We start from the raw sequence: 22,579 nt of genomic DNA, 5'->3' as shown, positions 1-22,579 counted from the left end.
CCTCACCTCACCTCGGGGAGGAGCCGCTGCCTGCCCCAGTAAGGCTCCGCTGGCCCCAAGGCCACGTGCCTCTTCGCTCCCCAAGGCGATGCAGGGGAGCAGAGCAGCGCCCCGGAGCCAGCAGGGCCTCACTGGGGCAGGCAGTGGCTCCTCCCTGAGGTGAGGCAAGGCAGGGATGGAGGCTGGGGCAGGCAGCTGGCACGGGCTCCGCTGACTCTGGGGAAGCGCTCCACTCCCCGGCCCTGATGTAGGGCAGTGGAGCACTTCCCTGGAGCCATCAGAGCCCATGCTAGGCTCCAGCCACCAGCCCCCTTCAGTAAGTGTCCCATACCGGGCCGAGGTGGCACGCTCATGGACCACTGTTCCTTAGAAGGAACGTTAGTCCTAGGACCTGCATGGCAGGGAGCAGCTAAGGCTACACTCCTCACCATGATGTGCACCTTTGTCTGGAGCCACACGCTGCCAGGCGGCAGTGTCTCTGCCAGGCACGAGTGCCCCAAGCTCCCTCACTTGCTCCTGATGCCTCTGCTTGTGGGGGCTGTGCACCATAGGGGTAGTGTGAAGGGGCTCCCCACCCCACCCCACCCCACCTCACACCCTGCCCACATGAAGCTCCATGCTGACACTGTCCCCCTGGGCATGGTCTCCGCACTGCTTCCAGCTCCATACTCCTCCCCAGCTGCTGCTCCCTTGCTGGTCCCACCCCCACACCTCCTGCTTCCCTACCTGCAAGTGGGATGTCAGAGAAGCCAAAAACAGGTCCTCCAGTAACTCCAGCAGTGGCAGTATCAGCCCCACCTGGAAGCTGCTTGCTGGCTGGGCCAGGCCAGGCCCTTCTGTCCACAAGAGTGGCAGTGAAGTGCAATAGGGTGTGCTGGTGGTGGGTGGGGTGTATACATGGGTGCCTTGCTCTCACCCTTGTCGGTGGAAGGGCTGGGCAGGGTACAGTTAGTGTGCCAAATTTCAGAGAACAAAGTAGAAGGAAAGGAAAAAGAGGGGGTTACCTGCCCCAGAGATGAAAGACACACCCTGATCCCTGACCAGGTGGCGTAGGGTTGTCCCTATCATGTCCCAACATCCGACTGGGTGACAAGAGGATCCAACTCTGCTCCTACGGCCTGATATGGCAAGAACTCTGGGGGAAGGAAACACCATTGTGGCACCCCACTTCAGTCAGTGTTTGGGGATGGCACCCCTTTCACACACATACCTCCCAGTTATTCATGTCTACTATGTCTAACTAGTAGCATAAGAACACAAAATGAAGGTGGAAGAGGGGGTTTCAAAATTTGGATCAGGAGCCATTTACAAAGTATTAGTGGGGACCCAGTCTTAACAACTGAAGACTGACTGAAGAAAAACTGGTCTGAGATTTTGGATATATTCCATTCTGATCCAGATTTATAATGTGAACCTGTTTCTACCTATTATTTGAAGACTAACTTGGAAAGAAGGTAATTGGACAGTTGCTATTCAAAAATTGGGCCACTGAGACCAAACAGGAAGAACTGTAAGAAATAAATAGTCATACTGAAAGGGAACAAAAAGTTGACATATCTAAAAAACTGATTACTTGATAGACAGTTATTAGGGGATAATTACAAATGTCCTTATTAGTTCCTATTACACACCCTGACACACACCCTCAAACATATACACATAGGAGTTATAGTCTGAAGAACCAGCTTATTTTGGCCTATTCTACAGATGCTATTGTTTGAGAGAGTGAGAGGCATCAATTTAGATAAATCAACACACTTCCACTATTCTTGCTATAATAATGATGGCAGACTCCTAACTGAAGTATACAGAAGGGACCCGATATTCAGGAAGAAGTGCCATTGAAAGTCTCTAAAATCCCTTTGACATTCTTTAAAAACTCTCCCTTCTCATGCATAACCTCAAGATTAACACGGGGTATACAAAAGTTCGTTGGGTATTCCCAATGGAAAATCAACAGCTTTCACTAAATCCTTCCCCTTCCTTTTTCATTCTGACCATCTCAGACTTAGATAGTCTCCATTTCAATGGTGCCTAACACACATGCAGGTCCCTACAGATGTTACACTTTTACCAGTACAAGTGTTCAGAAACTGGTCTGAACCCATAACAGAACAGAAGATAGGTGCACATAGACTAGTTAAAAATGGCAAAACCTGGTCTAAGATGGACCTGAATCAATGTGCACTGAATCAGTGCACTTGGCTGCTCTAGCTGAGTGCACAGCTGGCTGTACCCCCAGGCTCTCTCAGAGCTGAGTCAGCACAGTGGCTGATAATGACGCAGCAGTCAGGGGAGGCATGATTCGCTGTGCCCTGAAGCCCAGTCAGTCTCCTTGGGTCTGCACCTGCTTATGGGGGCATGGGAGTCCCTGGGTGGGGTGTCCAGGATCCTTTCCAGGGACCCCCATGCCACAGAGCGCAGGCACAGCTCCAGGCAGCATGACCAAGCTGTGGGGGCTCGGCACCCACAGTTGCCTTTGCTGCCTGCCTGCAGTTGACAGATGGCTATGGCTGATGATGATGGGGAAGAAGGGTGTTTGGCTGTGCCTGGCAGCCAATCAGGGGTGTCCCAGCTGCTCAGCAGTCTCCAGCAGCCTGGGGAGCTGCTAGGAGGCATGCATGAGCCTCTGCAACCTGCTCGCCTCAGCCAGTGCAGGCAGCCTGAATGCCTCCTCCACCAAAGGGCAAACATGTGTTCTGTTCACTCCCAAACTAACCTATGCCACTTATAGAAACCCACGTAAATTTGATCAATTCTGCCTTGGGCTTTTTAAATGTTTGTACTTAGCCACAGTCTCTTGGCTGCCTATACTTGTGTCCATCTGTTACAATGGCAGCATGCCCAGTTTAAAATAATTTGTTCCATATCTCCAAGAGAGATACTAAGCTATGGTTAATTTTGAATGGGCAGGTGATAGCCCTGACAGTGTTGTCTTTTTATAAGAAGATCCTCCCCGTGATAACTTTGCCATATTGGCATCACCTGTCTTTGGTTTGTTTTGGGGTTTTGTTTTGTTTTTTACACAAGGTATCTAGTGACAGGTATATCAAGCTCACCCTCACAAAAAGTTACTTATGATCTTTCTCTACTATATATCCATCTGCCAATGAAATGAATTGTGTTACAGCCAAATCTTTGAGAGGGAAAAAGCAAGAACTTGATGTGTCTGAATATTTTCAACAGAAACCATCTCCACATACACAACAAAATCCAACATCACCATAGGAGGACTGAATCCAGTACTGATCATAATCTGACCATGTAGATCAACTGTACATATGCAAATGATTGAGTAATATGTCCATATCCTTGTACTCCCAAGCAATTGGTCCAAACAGTTCTGCTACATGTGGGCAGCTAAACTTGTGAAAAATCAACATATTTTTAAAAGTAGTAAGAATAGGAGCCTGAGAGACAACAAATGCATGGGAGGGAAGTTGATGAGTGAAGAGGAAGGGGAAGTACATTAAGGGGGATATTAAAAGAGTGAGATAGCATCTGTTTTAACTGTCCTTGTCATCCATACCCTGTATGAATATACCCATATTTGGGGCTGCTGGTTGATCATCTCTACCTTTTGCTTTATTCACCAAATAGTACCTGGAATTTCTGTGAAACATTCCACATAATTCCCAGCATTGCCAAGTCAGTAAAAAAAGAAAGGAAAAAGCATGGAGACATTGGGAAAATACTGGCATAAGGAACACAGGATAGAAAACTGCTGTGCAATGGCTGTTTTTATTTCAGAATTCTTGATGGATTCATAAAGGTTTTCCTCATATTTCTTACAGGCTTAGAATGAAATCTATAGCTGGGGAGGCTCTTGATGTGCAAGTATACTAAGAAAACTATAAATCCAAAAAGCAATCCATTCTCAGTTTCTCCAGAAATTTTGCCTCAGCGTTCCAGAAGTAAATTTGATTGCTAAATGTCTTCTCATTCTTCCCTTCCTCCCTGATTCCAGTGTTTCTCCAAGCCCGTATTTCATAGCATGCAGTTATGGCACATGCTATTAATGATACTAATACCTAGTTCTTATACAGCACTTCTCAATGTTGTCTCCACAGGGTCCATTAAATATGATCCCTATTTTGTACATGGAAAAAACTAAGGTACAGAAGTCAAGCAAGCAAATCAAGGGCTACCAGCTGATCTATGGCAGAATAAAATTAAATAGAACTGAAATCTTCAGAGTCCCAGTCCTGTGCTCTGATTGTTAAACTAAATTATTTGCTAGTTACCAGCTTTAATTAAAAACAACAAAAAAAAAAGGTATATTTAAAGACAGCAGGATAATTATTTCTCCTTTCTACACCCTTACCATGTGCCGTAGGTCATTTTCCACAACAAAAATAAAAGTCTTTTTGGTAGTGTCTATTGTCTGAAGCAGCAGTTGTTAGCTTCTTGTAGCTAATTAGTTACTAGTGAAAGTATAATAATCCTCCTGTGTGATGGTATACTCCTGGAAAAGATGCAGTAAATCAGCAGGGTTATAGAAATCTTTAAAACAAAGCAGGAACCCATTAAGGATTTAGCCATGGAATATTTATATAACTAGCTGATTTGTGTTGAACACTTTTAAGGCTGACCTTTTTAGCACCTGGGTCATATATTCACCAAGGGCAAAATTCACAGTGTATTCACAGAGCCATCCTAATGCCTCTGCATTATGAGTTCAAATGTATTTGCATTTCAGAGTTCAAATAGGACTTAAGTGGTTCATATATTATATATATGAATTATATTACCAAAGGCAGATAAGCAGGGTATGGATGACAAGGACAGTGTACACACACACACCAAAAGGCAGATAAGCATTATAATATATATGCTTATCTGCCTTTGGTAGTCAGGGGCACTGCTTTCCAGATCAAGCTTTACATACTTCATATATGTTTATCTGTACATAAAGCTTGATCTCCAAAGCAGTGTCCCTGACTACCACTGGGCAGGAGAACAGGCAAGATACGAAGGATATGTAGAAAATCCAAATAAGTTTTCTGAATCTACAGAAGGATTTTTATGCCAAACCTTTGAGATAACTAAAGTTAGACGCACTGGATTACATTTGTGGACACTTAGGACTAAATCTTTTCTTTTACAACAGTGACAACTGAGTTTGGGTTCCCACACTAACATAGGGTCACCATATGTCCGGGTTTCCCTGGACATGTCCTCTTTTTTAGCCCCCTGTCCTCAAGTCTGGGTGGGCTTTTTAAAATGCCAGCAAATGTCTGGCTTTTTGTTTTGCCTCTGTTTTACTGGGCTGGGGGCAGCGGGCAAGGTGACTGGCTGCCAGAGGCCACATGCTCCCCATGAGGGCCTGGCAAGCTGCTCCCAGATAAAGAGACTGTGTGTGTGCATGCATGTGCGTGTGCACACAAACATGCACACAGGAGCTGCTTGGGAAGCAGGGCTGGGGGGGCAGGGGTCCGCAGGTTAGAAGTGAAAGTCACTTGCAGCACTGGGGGGTAGGGGGCTGTGGGTTGGGAGTGAGGGGCAAAGGTAGGGCATGTGCATATCACCCCCCCACAGCCCCTGCCCAATCATATGCCTCCCCACCACAGATGTCTTCTTTTTTGATACTGGAAATATACCAACCCTGAGATCCCTTTAAAACACATCTGATACTTAAAAAGTGTTCAGCATCTGCCTGCAGAAAAAGTCTACCAATTCAGCACTTGTAGGGTCAGGTTCTGAAACTCTAATGATTTTAGAATATTTGTGCCCAGTTATCCAGAGGCACATTCTGGTTATCTGTTAGTTATCATTACCTTCTAGATAATATCACAGCTGTGCTCCATCTGGTGCCTAATACACTAGAAAGAGAAGAATTTGGTCTTTCCGTTCAGGTGGTTTTTATATTCATATAATAGTATGGAGTGAGTTTTTATAGATATAAAAACTCCCAACTCACTCCATACTATTACAGCCTTCAGCCTTTAAATGATTTGTTTAAACTACTACCCCTTGTCTGGGCAAAATTTAAACTAAAGCATAACATAGGAAGACAATTTGAAATTTGACTTAAAAAGGAAGTCTTTTTTCCCCCCCCAAAAGCTGCGTTTGGGGGGGAGGGGAGGGGAAATGAATGCAAAGATGCTGACAGAGTCAGGGACAGAAAGTAAGAAAGAAAAGGAGACTTAAAAACACCTTTCCCCTCCCACTTCCCAGTGAGCCCAGTTCCTCTCTCAGCCCATGGTTGTGGTCCAATGACCACTTTCAACTCACACTTTCTACTGGAAAAAAAAATAAATGAGGAGTCCAGTTTAGCTGTGTCAATAGAACATAGCAGTTGAAAGTGGCCGTTGAACCACAAAGTGCTTCTCAAAGGGCAGCTCAGTGTGGAAAAGGAGGAAAATGCTTGGGTCGACATAGAAGAAAGAAAGGTTTAAAGTAGGTGTAACATTCATGCAAAATAGTCAAGATAAGATGTTTAAAACCTTTGTTCCATTCTTTTCTTCCTCTGTCTGGAACTATTTTTCTTTAGGCAAATGTGAATTGTCTAAACATACTCCCTCAAAAGCACATCCAAACAGCCATTTTCTGTTAAAGGTAAATGAATGAGGCAGATTAACCATACTAATAGGTTGTAGAGTACTTCCGCAGAGTAGCCCTTGCTATATTAAACATTTTAGCTGATCCCAAAAGCTGTGGACTACTTAATTTCCATTGGACTCAGCACTTTGCAGGATTAGACTCATAGCTACCATGTTTTTTCTGAATCACAGCTTCTTAAAAATAGGTGTACTTGCTTAAGTCCTTTAGCTGATCTTAAATGGGTAAGAGCCTATCTTAGGGATTCAAAACATGCAAGAGATTTTGGTTCTCTATAAGAAATTGCAGAACTTGCTCCAGCAACAAGAAAGAGAAGAGAAAGTGGCCAACATGACTGTCAACAAGGAGGAATAGTCCCTAAATCTTTCTATGATTATCTCTAACAATTTGGGAAGGACTGCTGTTATCCCTATTCCATACAATAGTTTTAGCATCCTTTTACATAGTAACAGGAAAAGTCTCAGACATGATACTGGAAAACAGAGATCAACTGATAGAGACCCTGGCTAGAGAGGTTGTCTCTCATGTCAGCTTGTTTTTCTCCCGTAAGCCAAGGCAGTGATTCCAGGATAAGGGGGGAAAGGTTGTGTGTGTGTGTGGGGGGGGGGGGGGGTGGAATTCAACATTTTCCCCAAGGGAAAAGATTTTAAATGACTTTATCCTGTATCATTGATCATTAGCTGCATTCAATGCATACTTAGTTGTATAATGAAAACTTTGCTCTAAAGTAGAAATGTGTGGTTTAGAAGATATTGTTGTGCATGAAGATAGAGAGATATAGGGACTTCTTCAGAGACAGCCACTGAGGTTAACCTGCCTGCTGCAAACAGAATAATGCAGGGATTAAACAAAATGCTGAGGAGCAGGCACCTGCTGTACCATTTCAGAGAATTTGTTGAGAAGGCAGAAAGACAGTTAATGCTTTTTAACACTGAAAGTTGGTCTCATCCATCCATTCTCTTCAGCCCAGAATGCTCTTTGTGCTTGAAAATAAAAAAAAACTTTCCATCTTTAACAGGTGGAAAAGGGGTGTCTTAAGTTGCTTTGAGTCAAAGCTTTTTCTGGTGTGCATTTGAGCAATGATTGGGAGAGAAAGCAAAGTAGCAGGTTTTTCCTTTCCCAAGCCAGCATAATATGCATTGTGTTGTGTGTGTTAAGAAAGATTGCTAAGTGAGAAGTCTTTCCACTGTAAAGGACAGCACACTATCATCCCAAGGGAGGCATGGTTTGCCAGCTGAGGGTGTAAAAACCTCCAGTTTTCTAAGACCATAAAGGGGTTGGGAGCTATCCTATGGAAAACAGCAATAAGGCAAGTCAAGTATTTTCACCATCCCCCTTCAACACTCAGTTTGACCCTCATCAGTACTGTCAGCTCTGGAAGATGCATGTTTAGCTAGTGCCACTCCACTGTCTCTTTGACACGACTGCATCTCTGAAAAGCAGGATGTCATCCTAAACGTACAGAAACTAGCTCATGCATCATCAAATGTTCAACCTACCTTGTAGACGCTTGAGCACAGCAGCTAGTTAAAAGCAACAGTAATATTTTAGGACAAGAGGGACACATCTACACATGCTATTAATATGAAGCAATAAACTCCAGTGCTTATTGTGCCAGCGTTTATTGTTCCCAGGTGCACCATTTGAATGCGTGCCCAAGACTGCAGCACGTTGAGCCGGGTCAGAGCAACCCAGAGGGTCAGCCTGCCAGCCCAGGGCTGCTTCAACCCAGCTCAGTGTGCTGCAGAGGGGCGGGCTGGGGAATGAGTGCTCTGGTGCAGGGCTAGCTGGCAGACAGACCCCACACTGAAGTACCCCCACATCCCAGCCAGCCACATCAGTGTCACATGTGCAGTGCTGCAGAGTAAAAGAAACCGAACCCGCCCCACAAAAACCCCCCAGCACCCTCCCTCCAAAAGCCGGCTCTGCAGCAAGTACTACCTTGCTGCAGATTTAATTTGTTTCCTGCAGCCTAATAGGGCCACACATGTAGATATGAGATGTTTACTGTGATGCTAATTAGTCTAGTCTGCAGTAAACATCCCACATAGATGTGTCCAAGGTGTAGCATAATGCTGCCAAACCACCTTCCATTTGAGCTTCGTATGGGATCCAGTCCTGCACTAAATTCGACAAAGGTACCCAGTCCCGTCATAGTCTGAAATTCAGTTACTGCAAAGATATGAATATTACACATCTTGGACATATTGCCTTTTTTTCCCCACAGCCATAAATTCCCCCATCCAAGCACCTTAAGATGCTTTACATAAGCCAGGCCTCAAAATGCACCCCTGCTGAGGTGAAGAATCATATTATTCCCACTTTGCAGATGAGATTGCAGAGGAGTGCACACATTTTAAATAAAATAGCTTAGCACACATACAGATCATGAGTTAAATAAATTAGAGCGTATACAATCCTCATGGGACACTTTTCATCTTGAAATTTTAAAAATGATTTACAAATGCATGTAAATATCCTTTCCCTCATTTTGCAGACGTGAATATAAAAGCGGAGACTGAAAACAGCAAGTTAACAACATTGGAGTGGCAAAACCTGCAGGAGAGCTCTAATCCTCTAATTCACAGTCCAGGGCCATCTGCAGTGGGCAATGCTTGCCTTTCCTGCCTTTATCCATTTGTGTGAAGCAATAAACTGATGAAACTGAAGCCATAAATCCTAGAGGTACCGAGTGCAACTTTATAAATTATTTGCCTTGTGGTACAGAATGGAGGTACAGCAACTAAGATGCTGACTTCCGAAATCATAATTCTGGTTCCAGAGGCACCATTAGTTTGGGCCTTGTTACACGTTTTACTTTGAGTTGCTCAAACGTTGATCAGTGCGGCCATGTCTACACGTGTGCTTTACTGCCGAGTAGACCAATTAGCTGGAGAGTAAAGCATCACTGTTTACACGTGAGGGTAAACTAATTAACACCGCTGTAAGATAGTAATGTCAGGGACAATACTATCTTAGGGTAGAGACATTAACTGCAATTAAATACACATGTAGACACTGACCATGGGCTTAAATTGCACCTAGTCACCTCAGCCAGCAAAGAGCCAGACTCCTTCCTGCCACCTAGCTGCTTGGCTCTGCACTTTCGGCACCCTTGTGCCCCAGCTAGCCCCTCTACCACCTGACATTACCCCCTGGAACCCAGGGCAGGAGTGAGTGCCTCTGGCATAAACTGCTCTGCCCTAGGTCAAATTGCTGTGCCTGGGAGTAGTTTACTTCAGCTCAAACAGCTCCAGAGTTTATTGCTTCAAAATTAATTGCATATGTAGAGTTAGCGCTCTACATATACATTGTTAGTGCTAGTTTGAGTTTGGAGCAGTCACACATTAGGGCTAAAATAAAAACCGTCCCCAACTGTCCCCCTACTTGCAAAGCTGTGACTTTCCACTAGATGGGTGGTGAGCAGGGGCCTGACTAGGAGCTACGGCTGTGAGTTGCCACTACAGGGCTGGTGAGCCAGGACAGGCTTCTATACCTGCTCTAGGTGCGGGTATGTGAAAGATGGGGATAGGAACACAAGTCTGGGAAGTGGAGAGTTGATGGGATTGGGATGGGTAATGAAATGGGATGCAGAAGAGAAATGGGGGTGAGGAAAGGGTGGTGAAATTAAGTCAGCCACCGAAGGATAAAATAAAAAGAAGTCAAACACACTTCTTCGTGTAGAAAGAAACAAAGAAGTAAATTAAAAGGTGGTCTCATATTTTAATAAACTGGTTGCACTTCCCAGGATGGCTGGGGAGTGGGAATGGGGAACCACTGCACCTTCTCCAGAAAGGAAACCTCAGCTCATGAGGACCCAACCCCCCCCCCGCCCCCCAGATCCCATTCATATACAATATCCATATCAGGCGAGCTAGCTAGTTGGCATGTGCTCTGCCGGCTGTTTGTGTGGGGTTGCACCCCTGGAGGTAGGAAGGTCACACCCAGAGTGTTGGAGGGGGACTTGGTTTCATGCCAAAACCACCCCTTGGAGTTCAGAGGGTAGAAAGTCTGTCCACAGAGAACAGGAGGGTGAGGAAGGGACACTGCATCCTGGGATGATGGAAAACTGCAACTTGGGTGGCTCATCTGCAGCCACGTTAATGAAACAAGCTGGGGAACATGGATCAGAGATAAACTTGCCATTGGAGTGGCGTAACTTTAAGCCACCTAAAGTGGGCTTAAAACTAGTTTCAGGTATTAAGGTATAAACAATCCAGGGGTTGAGAGCCCCAGGAGCTGCCTAACATTACTATATAACAAGGCCCTCCAACTCCAGCCAAGCAGAGTGGTTCAGGGGCTGCTGTAAGGGAAGCTGTCACTTCCTCAGGTTAACAGCCAGATTAACCCTTCCCTGTTCCCAACAGTACCAGTTTTACATGGTGAGCAAGGATCCAAAGCCCCTAATTTAGCAGTGGCTGCAGGGCTAGGGAAGGGTTAATTTAGCCCTTGGTGGTGATAACTCATAGCTCCCCTTACAGCAACCGTGTCCCTTAAAGGGAGTAGGAGGCAGTGGGCTGATGAGAGGATTACTGAATCTACTAGACTCCACTTTGCCAAAACCTTGGCTCTGTCTCCATTTTGGCACCCGCCCCCGCCTCCCCCGCTTTTCACTGAGCACCTGGGCTTTGTGTCCCACTTGCTCACCCTTGGTTATGCTACTGTTTTCAGTCAAAGAAAGGGTAACTGGTTAAGGAAATCATAACAAAAGAAATGGTAAGAAATCCCCTCCCCACCCAGAGGCAGTAACAAGGGGCAGAAAACTACTAGCAGAACTTCTTGTGCTGTAGCCTAAGCCCATCATGGTGCTTCTAATGATCATGCAGTCTGGTATAGTGCACATGGACATTTTTTGGGGTCTGAGCCACAGGAGCTCCAAACCAGATTCTGTTTCCAACTTCCATCATTTTACCTTGCCCTGCCTAAAAAGTTAGATTGCCAAAGTATTTGCTAAAATAGTAGAAGCTAAGCATGAAGTCAGTAGGTGAGCATTGCTTCATGGATATTGATGTAAAAAACAGTTGCCATACAACTTCTACTGATCTAAAGAACAGATGCTTGCATATGATTTATGAATACTGAAATATGTGCATATCTTCCATAAATAGTAATATGTTCCAGCAACAAAACGAGCAGAGAATTTAGTCCGAAAGGGCTGAGAAATTGTAGGCAGTACTTGAAATTATCCAATGATTCTTAGCTTTAAGTAAAAATCACAGATTACAAGCACAATTTGTGGTTGGGAGAAGCTTATTTAGTAGATTCTCCAATTTCAACAGTGCTAGTAGCATGGGAGTAGTAAAGACCATTCACCTCAGTTTAACAAATCAGGACTAAGAATACAGATATAGCTGTGCTTAGACTAGTTAACACACAGCTTTTGCTCATTAAGCCCGTATAATAAATAATCAATATGTACTAATTATACATTACATCTTTAGGTCTATGCATGGCATAAGTGCTCTGAGAATTTTTACCCAGATTGTATTCAATTTGCTATCAAATTTTAACAAATTCTTAAAAAAAAATTAAATGGGCAAATCATATTCAAAGCCTACACATTCACACTTACACAATTACATAAATTATTACTTTAAGATTCATCAAATATTTGATTAAACAGATATTATCACCAGTGCTCACATATGCCCTTCTCCTAAATTAGCATGACTAAATCAGCACTCTACCTCTCAGAAAGATTGAGTTGCAGACATGTAATTTTAGCCAATGGTTTAATTTTAACACCATGGTCAGACTTTGGACAGTGGATTTATTAAAAATAATAATCTTATTCAGTGGACATGAGCATAGTTTTCTTGGTCAGGAGTTTCAGGACAGAGAACAGCTAGTGCTGGATTCAGCAATTTTCAACTTTTGTTTTTGTCATTGTGTGTGCATGCCATTTTTTCTTTTTTTAAAGAGTCCTATAACTGCTCTTCTACTTCAAGAAGGGTTCCTAATATGCTGGCATTATCTTCAGTTTCACAATTAAGGGACTTTCATCATAAATAAATTTGCATAGCTATAGCTATGACATCATGCAAAAAAGGGGGGTGTATAGGTTGCAGCATTTATGTAGGATAACGTGTGTTGTATTTAACATGAATCAATTTTCCCTCCATGTTTGCAGCTGAAATGCAATGTTGCTTTGAGAAAAGCAACAGCTATGTAACCTCTCTCTCCAAAGGAGGCATTATTTCTGTTGAAGGAACAGTGCTGTCTTAGACATGTTTTTCTAACTGCACTGCACCAGGATATTATATTTTCATAGGTTTAAATCCTGATGTAAATATTATTATTGTCTATTTGGGTTGCATGCTTATCACCAGTTGTAGACTCCCACCCTGTAATTACTTCACTGGGCTCTAAATATACCCCAAACTTCCATGAATTTCAATTTCAAATAGCAAAAGCAAAACATTGAAGAAACCTTAGGTAAAAACTACAGAGTACAGGCTATGGTGTTGGCCTTTGTACAAGCAGCACCAAAATAAGTGCCTTCTGTTTTTGTTACAAAATGCTTCTCTCTCTTGTGCTGTTGTATATATAATCTTGCAAACATGTAGCCTGGAGTTTAATTTCAATAAAAGACTGGTTTGGACAGAAACATTCAATAAAATAAAGCTTATGTTGATAATGATCACCTGGATGTCATTCTTTTTACTGAAGTTGCAGCAGTTTCGATATTTAATTGGATTTTTTTCTAATTTATTTCAGGTTGAGCTTCACGATAATATGATGATGTGGCATTCAAGAGGGCTCTTAAGAAAAAAAAGGAAAAGTATGAACTATGAACAAGAAAAAAGGTAAACTAATTAAAAAGCACACCAAAGCCCATAATTATCCTTTCCTTTTCTCACTGATCAGACCAGAACCTAGACTGGTGTAAACTGACATGCCTTCATTGACGTCAGTGGAGCTGTTTCAGTTTATACTAGCCAAAGATCTGGTCCCAAATGCCTTTATGCCATTTTTAGAAACAGCCACTGGAATTCACTTGAGTGTCAAAATTAAAAATACATCCATGCACTGCATTTCTTTTCTGTCCCCAAGTGTATAAATGGAGGTTTGTTAACAGACTGTGGGAGATGGAATTACTGGAAGCAGCCAATAACTGCATCCAAGATATAGTTTGTGACATAAGCGAAACAAATGTGGTTTTGTCCTTTGCTTTTGGGCAAATGAATATTTGCATCCAAAAAAACCCAAAAACCTAAAACCTTTCACTCCTAGAGTAACAATTTAACAAAGGAACACTAATCATTTAAAGATGTTGTAAGCCTCAGAACATTTGTCCTAGAATTACATTAATGTAATCAGCCAATCAACACAGAGGGTCTATTTTAATATATCATTAAAGAGGTAATCTAGGAGTGAAATACTTAGAACTTGCAAGAAAGCCCCAAATTCCAGACCTACTTGCTCACCCAGATAATTTCCCTAAGAGTCTCACTGCTGGAATAGCAACAAGATTGATTAAAAAAATAAGATGGCTGTACAAAGCAGCCAGCATGGAGCCAGACCTATTTGACATCTATCATTTATTCTCCAATTGATGTGTGTGTGGGGGTGGGAGAAGAAAGGAAGGAAGGAGGTGGGCCAGTGAAAGAACAGAGTAACATTTCAAACTAGAGTTGTAGGCACTATTACCAGGTTGAGAAAAGGAAGCCTGTATGTCTGTGTTCCACACAGAGAGGCTGTTAAACATGAACACTACTGAACAACAACATCCAGTTGCTGATATTACCCACAATGCAGGTAAATTGTTCCTCTTTTGATGCCAGATAAAAAGGTCCAAATATGAAAGCCTGGTAATTAGGAACAAAGATGCAGCTTGCAGAGCAGAATAGTAACCGTCTGTGCAGCACAACACCCATATCTTCAATTTAGGTCAGTCCATCAAGAGAAGAGAACTGGAGATGAGATGCTCTATTTCGCACAATTGCCCTCTGGAAGGACTGGCAAAGGCAGTCACTTAAATTAAGTACAGGTCATCAGACAAGATATCTAATCTATTCCTAAGACAGACATCTTCAGCAGCCCAAATCCCTGTGGCCTTTACAGTGACACAATGAACTACTTCCTCATGTACTTCTGTCTATTCATGTTAGGTTCTTACTTTTTTAAAAGCTATATTTCATGTACACTATGACCCTATTGCTCATAGCAAGGAAAGTGCTTTGGTTTATTTATGACCTACTAACCTTAAATAAAAAAGCATACATCCAATCTGAATGTTCTCATAAGCCTGGAGATCTGAAATAAAACTTTAAATAAATCTGGCATTTGTACTGCAGCCAGCTCAGCCCAGTTGGGGAATTAAAAAAAAAAAAATCAAAACCAGATGACAGAAGAGGAAAGCATTATTACTCTGTATAAACTGCAAGTGTTCGGCATCAGAAGTGCCTGGATTTGGTAAGAGTCTAGCTTCTAGCAGTACAGCTAAATTGTAAAAAAAAAGTACGGTTTTCCATCTAAAACTGGAGATAGGAGAGTAGAATAAGCAGCCAACTGTATTTATTGAGATGGAATGTCACACAGCCACTGCATGTAATAGCTTCCCTCTTTCCCCCCCAAGGTATCAGGCAAGACAGTGCACTGAAAGATAAAGTGACAGGGAGAAGAAGAGAATGAGAATGCGTGAATAAGTACTGAAAGAAATGGAGTATAGAAAGGAAGCATACAATAGAGAGAATGTTAAACATGAGTGACCCTAAACCATGAAGTCTATTCATTTAGCTGGGACAATGTTGAACACATGCAGATAAATACAAAAGCCTATTGAGACCAAGGGCCTGATTCTCCACTCAATTAGATGCGTGTAAATGAGGAGTAACTTCACTGAAATCAATAGCTCTCCATTTGGATAAAGCCAGGGGAAGGCAAGCAGAGAATCAAGCCAAGTCTGTAGTCTGCTACTTGTGGATACACCACAGGTGCTCCACTGTATCACCAAACAAGTTCATTGCTGCATTTGCTTGGAGTTTTGAAGCATCAAGATCTCAAATGATAGATTCCCCAGGCAAGTGTGCTTCCTGTCTATAAAAAGTGCTCTAGGCCCATCGAGGAAAGAAAAACCAGGCTGTGCTCCTGCCACGTCTTCGTACATCAACATGATTTATCGTTTTATCTAAAGCAGGAGATCCCAAACTGTAGTACACATATCCCTGGGGGTATACAAGACATCTCTTAGGGTTTTGAGAAAGAAATTGTAATAGCAAATTTAAATTTTCATTAAGTAATAATTGGCATATAAGGGATTAAAATATAAAAACGCATGCTGGTAAGCATATGCGGGCATCTGGTAAATCTGGAATAGGGTATGCAATAGATTAGAGGTTGCCAAACATTTTCCTAAAGAACAGCAAGCCATTGACTAGTAAATGTAGGTAAGTGATATCGGAGTGGTAATAAATGCCAGGATACATAGGCAATCCATTTAAAAGAATAGTTATAATTTAGGGTCAATGCTGTGGAGTAAAACTTGCTAACAAAATTTATGCAAACAACATAAAAATTGTAGCATATCAAATATTATTGTCCTGAGTTCCCAGAATGCAAATAATGCAAAATAAGGTGTTTGAAGTGATTTTAAAAATAAAGGAGGTACACAGTAATCTGACAGATACCATGCCACCAGCATTTGGGGACAAGACTTCATCTACAATAGTTAATACATACCCAGGAATTCTTCAATTACCTGGTAACTTCTCTTCTTCTGTTCAGCAAATATAGAAGCATCTTAGCATGAAGAATACTCAGTTGAACCTCTCAAAGGAATTCTGTCCTGTGGAACAACTCTGCTTGCTGCTACTATTAGTAGGCACAGTGGATTCCTACAGTATCAGCTTTTACCATTTGTAGTCTCTCCCTTTCCCAAACCTTGCCCTTGGGGAAAAAATAGTTTTTTGCCATATTAAATTGCAATATTACATCTACTTTAGTTGGGCATAAAAAACTTTTTTTTATTCTATCAAAAATGTAACTGAACTAGAAACCTTTAGAACAATGGCAGACGAGAGTTGTCTTATTGTGAGAGAGTCTTATCAGACTTTAAGGGTGATATCAAGTCCTTGAAATGAGAAAGACATGGCCATCTCATAAATATTCCAGAAGGAATCTGGGTCATTCTAACCTAGAGATAAGTTCATTTATATCTCCCCAGAAAGTCAACATAACTGGAAGCAGCAAATAAAAAGTGTACATGTAAAAAAAAAATCTAAGAATTAATTTCCTCCAAATTAGTTTGATAGGATTTCATTTCACCTGCAATATCTTAAAGTGGCGATTTAAATACAAAAGTCAGCTAAAGTGGTGATGTAAAATTTACAAAGCCTGTCTAAATTACAAAGCTAGTACAGAATCTGTATGGATTCTGCACAGGCACTTAAAGAAATGGAATGCTCTTATTAAAGTAAAACATTGCACCTGTTTCACAGTAGAGCCTTTGGTAGTCTAGCAATTTGCTAAGAGAATAAAGTTGCTCTTTTCCAAAAACATTGAAAAACAATACCATTTAAGACAAAGTTCAGTATTCAGCAAGTCTAAAAGATCTTATGGAATAATTGTAGCAGAAAAGACCTTGTCGGGGTTGGAGATCTATTCATGTCATCACTGACACACACAACTTATCCAGTTGTGTAGAGGTATAAGGTTGCATGTTTTGATCTGACATAAATTTAGCTTCATGTTAATTTCTATTTGGTACCAACATAGGAAAACAAAATCTTTTCAATAAATAAAGCTTTTTTTTCCATAGGATCAAAGTCTTGATAACTGCCACTTCCCTCCTGGAATAGGACGGGCAAAGGAGGGTGGTGGTATTGGTGTTAGCAGGACAGGAAGGAGAACTTAAACCTCATAATCTGTACAATTAAAATCATTGTGTCAATTCTAATCTTTTCCCCCCTTTCAGACATTTAAGGATGCTGTCAAGTCAATGGAGTTCTGGTTTTAGTGGTTGCTTCAGTGAACATTCAACGCTGTCGGTGAGTTTGGAATTAAAGTGAAAACCATCGACCGTTGATTGTACCCTCCAGCTAACCATCATCCTCCTTGCTTCATGCTTTCAGGCCTTTCACGGAAGATAGCTATCAAACCAGCACACAAGGTTTCTTCCCCCTCTCCCCCACTCATTTGCAGAGCTTTACAAAAAAGGTCACAATCAACATTCATTGCTGTCGGTGGGTTTAACTATGCGGACAAGCTCACTGAACAATGAATGCAACTGTGGCCCCACTTTTTGCGATCACAATCAAGAAAAACAACAGTTCAGAAAGCAACACTAAAAAGGTAGAAAATTTTTGTATGTATATCTTAAACTTCTCTGATCATAAGACCGTTGAATATTTTCAGGATTTTTTTATTTATTTTTTTGAAGAGATTGGTTTGATTCAAAGGTTCAGTATGTAATCACTGTCTTCAAGAAGAACATCCTTTTTTCTTGATTTCATTACAACGTAAAGACTGATTGATCTGAACATATGTCCTATTTGCTACAGATACAGAAGTGTTGGTATAGAATTTCTCTCTCAACTTCTGAGGAGTTTGTGTGTTGGAGGAGAGATGTTTAGAAACTCCTCTTTAAACTTAGGCAGTGTAACATTGCACAGAGGGGGAGATGGTTGTCCTAGCCAAGGCAAAACAAAACAAAAAAAGGAACGGGATAAAATTAGTTATATGATGGAGCCCTAGTTCAAAGGATACTGATAATATAGTATTCCAAGACAAGGAATAATTGATTTCTTTGTGAAGTTTATATTAAACACCTAATAAATATTCAAGGACACAAGCCTCATTGGAATTGCCCCTGTCCCAAGATAAGCCAGAACTAGGTAGCTGGCATTCCTCATAAACAAATTAACAAAAAAAATTAATAAACTTCAGGTCATTCTTTCAATTAGGGGAATGAGTTTTGACTACTTTTGCCACATTGCTATTTCATGCTTCCAGGTATAAGAAAGGAAAAGATATAAAAAAAGAAAACGGAAGCAAACTTCTACCTCCTCTACCAGTGTGGGTTAGCACTAATTTCTAGAACCAACTGAACCACTAACAAAATTTATGCAATTATCTGGGCCAGATGCAGCCATTAGGTTTGATCTTTACCAAACGAGTGTTGAAAACAGAAACTATTGATACGACAATAGGGAAAGATGCATCATAATATCCATTTCTCCCTTCTATGAGTTCCATTGGTAAAGACTTCAGTACCTCAAAAATCACACCACCTTTCTTGCCCTAATGCTTACCCAATTCACCAATCTTAATTCTTACCTGGCTCTCAGCCCTGTAGCATCTGAATATGGAGATCTCATCAATTTCACAGTACTGTAGTCATAAATTTACATTTTCTTCAAGAACTTGATATTCTTGATGTAATTAAAGAATGATAAAAAATACATGACAGATCTGACTTGGACCCCTTGCAAGACGAGAAACAGATCCATAAACAGTTATCCAGAAATCTAAGGGCATGTTCTCCTGAAAGGATGTGCCTTTTAATGAACACTAGTATTTTAGAATACTTTTTTTTTTTTCCAATGACGACTGTGAAGAGCAGGTCTAGAGGTACTGTTCTTGAAAACAAATGGTTTGGTTGGGTTACTTTATTGGCACCTTTGCTGAATGTTTTTTTTCTTTGGCTGCTTCTTTGAAGTAACGCACACACCCGCTGACTATATTCTCTTGTATGTTCTGCAGTGATGGCACCCTGGAATTTCTACAGAATCACTTACTGAGGTACTCAGACATGATCTTAATAAAAGGTTGCATCCACAAAGCTGTCTTGTATCTGAAAGCTGAACCTTTCATATGAAGTTGCAGCTAGTGTCCTGGTGAAGTTGGTGTTTAGAATTAGGTAATGACATGGGAGCAATGCATAACATGTTGGATTCTCCGGACATTATCACACCTCCTTAATATTAGATGTATTTTATTATATATTTATAAACAGACATGATACTTATAAGATGACGACCCTGGAACTTGGCAACACTACCATTTTATCTACATTGTGAACTTTTGCCTGCAGAACTGTGGTAGGCAGTGGTTTGAGGGAACACACCCTGTAGCAAACACAGTATTGGCAATAAAAAAGGGCTTCTGCCAGCAGAGCTGTTATTCAGGGCAGCTGGCATGTCTCTTGACAGCAAAAATCTCCTTCTGCCAAAATAGCTGCATCCACGCCAGGAGTTGGAACTGGAGTTTGCAGCAGGAAACTGATTTTGGACATACATATTTAAGAAGGTCTTTTTTCCATATCTGTGTTAAAAGAGTTCTAATCTTTTTTGTTTTCTCCATTTATTCAATAAATATACATTTATTTATATTACTGTACTGTAGAAAGGCTTAAGTCGGGATTGTGTCAGGCACAGTACAGTCACATGTGAAGACGCCAGCCCTATAGGACAGAATATTTACAATCTATAATGGACTTTATCAAATAGTTTGTTTTAATACAATATTCTTCACTGGACTCAGAGTTATTCCATGCTTCTGAATAATGTAATTCTTCTGCCATAGCAGGCTCTGAACACAGGTAGGTTGATCTTGCATAAAGTTTCAAGAGGCCACAGACCCATGCATATCAGAGCACATAATGAAAGAGAGAAAAGAATAAGAAGAGTCAAGAATCTTTACAGGTTTTTGCCACATGAATTACACTTTATATTTAATCTCTCTCTACTTTTGTATTTGGTGTGCGCAGATACTTCTGGAGCCATACGAACTGTAGGTTTATTAAACTCCATCCTTAAGTTTACTATCTGTGGGTTTTTCCATTGCAAATGCTAGAAGTTACAAGACAAAAGTAAAAATAGTTTAGTTAGCTTGCTCTGCATTTTAATGGTACCCACTGTAACTTCCATTAACATGCCTCCAATTGACATGTCTCTGCATCAGAGGAAAGAGATTCGACTCTGTTTAATGCAGCATTTCTGCAGTTTGTTGGACTTTGCCCAACAGACCAAGAATTTCACCCAATATTTTTTTTAACAAGCCTGTAACTTGTTAACTGTGTAGTTACTGGCTCCACAGAAAGGCAGCTAGCTTTTAGACTAACAGAATCAGAGATGCTTATGCACATGCATCTCTGATTCAATTAGTCAATAAGGTGCACCTCTACCCTGCCTGATGCCCAACTTCAGACTAACATAACATAACTAAACTTCCTCTCTCCCCCTTCAAAGTGTTACACTAAAGATACTCAGAGACTACAATCATGTCCTAATATCTCCAGGATTATATAATGGCTCCTTCACAATGATGTCTGACAACTCTGAGTAATCTCTCAAGATAAGTGGTCAGATATTGCTTCAGTAATGGGATGTTTGTGTAAAGAACAAATAGGTAAGCATGATTGAGTGCAATTTCTTCCTTCACCCTTAACCTTCATTTAACTTTGTATCCTTTTCCTGCCCCACTTTGCAATTTACCTAGCTTGTCATTTTGGGAGAATACAAAACAAATGCAAGAAATTCACACAACATTCCAAATACCAAAGACAAGGCCACCTTCTTAATTTTACACAAAAATCACTGACCTTTTAGCCAACAACAGCATTTGTAGTGGCACTGCACTATTAAACACATTTAAGTTTAAAACATCATCCTTGTATTTAGCTTTTTCCAGTGAGCTCTCCCCCAGCTTCTATCAGTTTATTTCATCTTAGTCAAATGCAATACCTTGCACTTATTGAACGTAAAACAATTTCTCCAAGATATAAATTTCCCCACAAAACTGAAATCTTAATGAAAGGTGGTTTTAAAACATGAAGGGTAGCAACAAGAATGTTAGCAAACATGAATATTAGCAGAAGCTTCTTACTACCCAAGAAATAGATTGTGTAAACTGCCCTTTATCACTATCCCTTTAAAAGAAAAAAAAAAAAGGGGGAGAGGGAGACAACCCAAGACAAATCAGGATGATCCAAGACAAATTAGATCTTCATCAGATGCAAAGAAAGGCAAGTTCTCTCTTACATACAGAAATGATAGGACTATTTTCAGTGTGGGTATGTGTACAAGAGGGACTGTATACACACCTAAAAGGTGTATGCATGCACACATATATGCATATTAAAATATGTACATGTTATGATTATTAAAAGATATAGCAGGCATTAATGTAAACCTAATTTAATTAGTGGGCATTTCTGAATTTCTGTTGTCAAAGTCAACCACCTTATAGCATTTTTAAGTGTTGCCCATTGGAATTATCATTAACATTAAACCTGGAAGCCCATGTGGTATGACTATAGAGCCCTGGTCCTCCAAACCTAATGGAGAGGAGCAGAAGGCTGTGTTAGGGAGGCATTAATAATGATTAGGTGGCCCTGGAGAAGAGGGAGTACAACACACAAGATGTCTGCATGTGTGTCTGGTTTCACAGATACCACTTCCTGCTTTTCTTTTGGCCTACTTTTCTGACCATATAGAAGAATGTGTTATAGCATACACCCACCTCCAAAGAGATCTAGCTATGAAAGAGACATGGCCACAAACTCAGTATTTTATATCATAACATTAGGTTCAGCATAAATGGTAGCAAGTTCTGGATGAGGTTTGAAACGGAGATTAGATTTTTTTTTTTTTTAGTCTGAAGTGGAAGCATTTGTGTAGCACAGCCTTGAAATACTGAGTTGCTTTCAGAGGAGTGACAGAAAATTATCTGTACAGCTACATAAGTCAAACCAGAAAATATGACCCTCCTTCTAGAACTACATCCGACTTCATGGCAAAACTATTGAGACAGGTTAAGATCCAAAAATTGTTACCAACCCATTCCAGGGTGACCACCCTTCCCTAATTGGGCAGGACAGTCCTGGAATGGGAACCTCAAGTCCTAGTCCTGGGCTTGGTAAATCAATGACAGCATTTGTCCTGGATTTGCAGAGTAATGTAGGAATCCATGAGAAGTGTCAGGTTTTGCTTTGCAGCCTGGCAGGTTCCAGCCTGCAAGGGGATGCCAGGAGCAGGACACAGGGGGTGCCATGTGCATGTGTGCCCACACACACACA

General features: G+C 41.2%; 3 long non-coding RNA genes across 3 annotated transcripts in view; 2 read left to right on the top strand and 1 right to left on the bottom strand.

Moving 5' to 3' along the window:
• Positions 1–15,009, top strand: part of LOC109287096 — a 115,992-nt gene extending 100,983 nt beyond the window's left edge. Inside the window, exon 3 of the long non-coding RNA XR_002094766.1 lies at positions 13,279–15,009. This is a non-coding gene — a long non-coding RNA (uncharacterized LOC109287096). The remainder of the gene's footprint in view (positions 1–13,278) is intronic.
• LOC109287097 overlaps positions 1–22,579 on the bottom strand; it is a 60,636-nt gene that overhangs the window by 16,138 nt on the left and 21,919 nt on the right. The window lies entirely within an intron of this gene.
• On the top strand, positions 15,934–19,973 carry LOC109287098. Its single transcript, XR_002094768.1, has 2 exons — positions 15,934–17,549; positions 17,634–19,973. It is a non-coding gene; the product is annotated as an uncharacterized LOC109287098 (long non-coding RNA).

This window comes from Gavialis gangeticus, unplaced genomic scaffold, assembly GCF_001723915.1.
Source record: "Gavialis gangeticus isolate Ggan-Ray unplaced genomic scaffold, GavGan_comp1, whole genome shotgun sequence".
In the NCBI taxonomy this organism is placed as follows: domain Eukaryota; kingdom Metazoa; phylum Chordata; order Crocodylia; family Gavialidae; genus Gavialis; species Gavialis gangeticus.
Note: the sequence above shows the minus strand (reverse complement) of the source record. Positions and strands in the feature narration are given on the sequence as shown.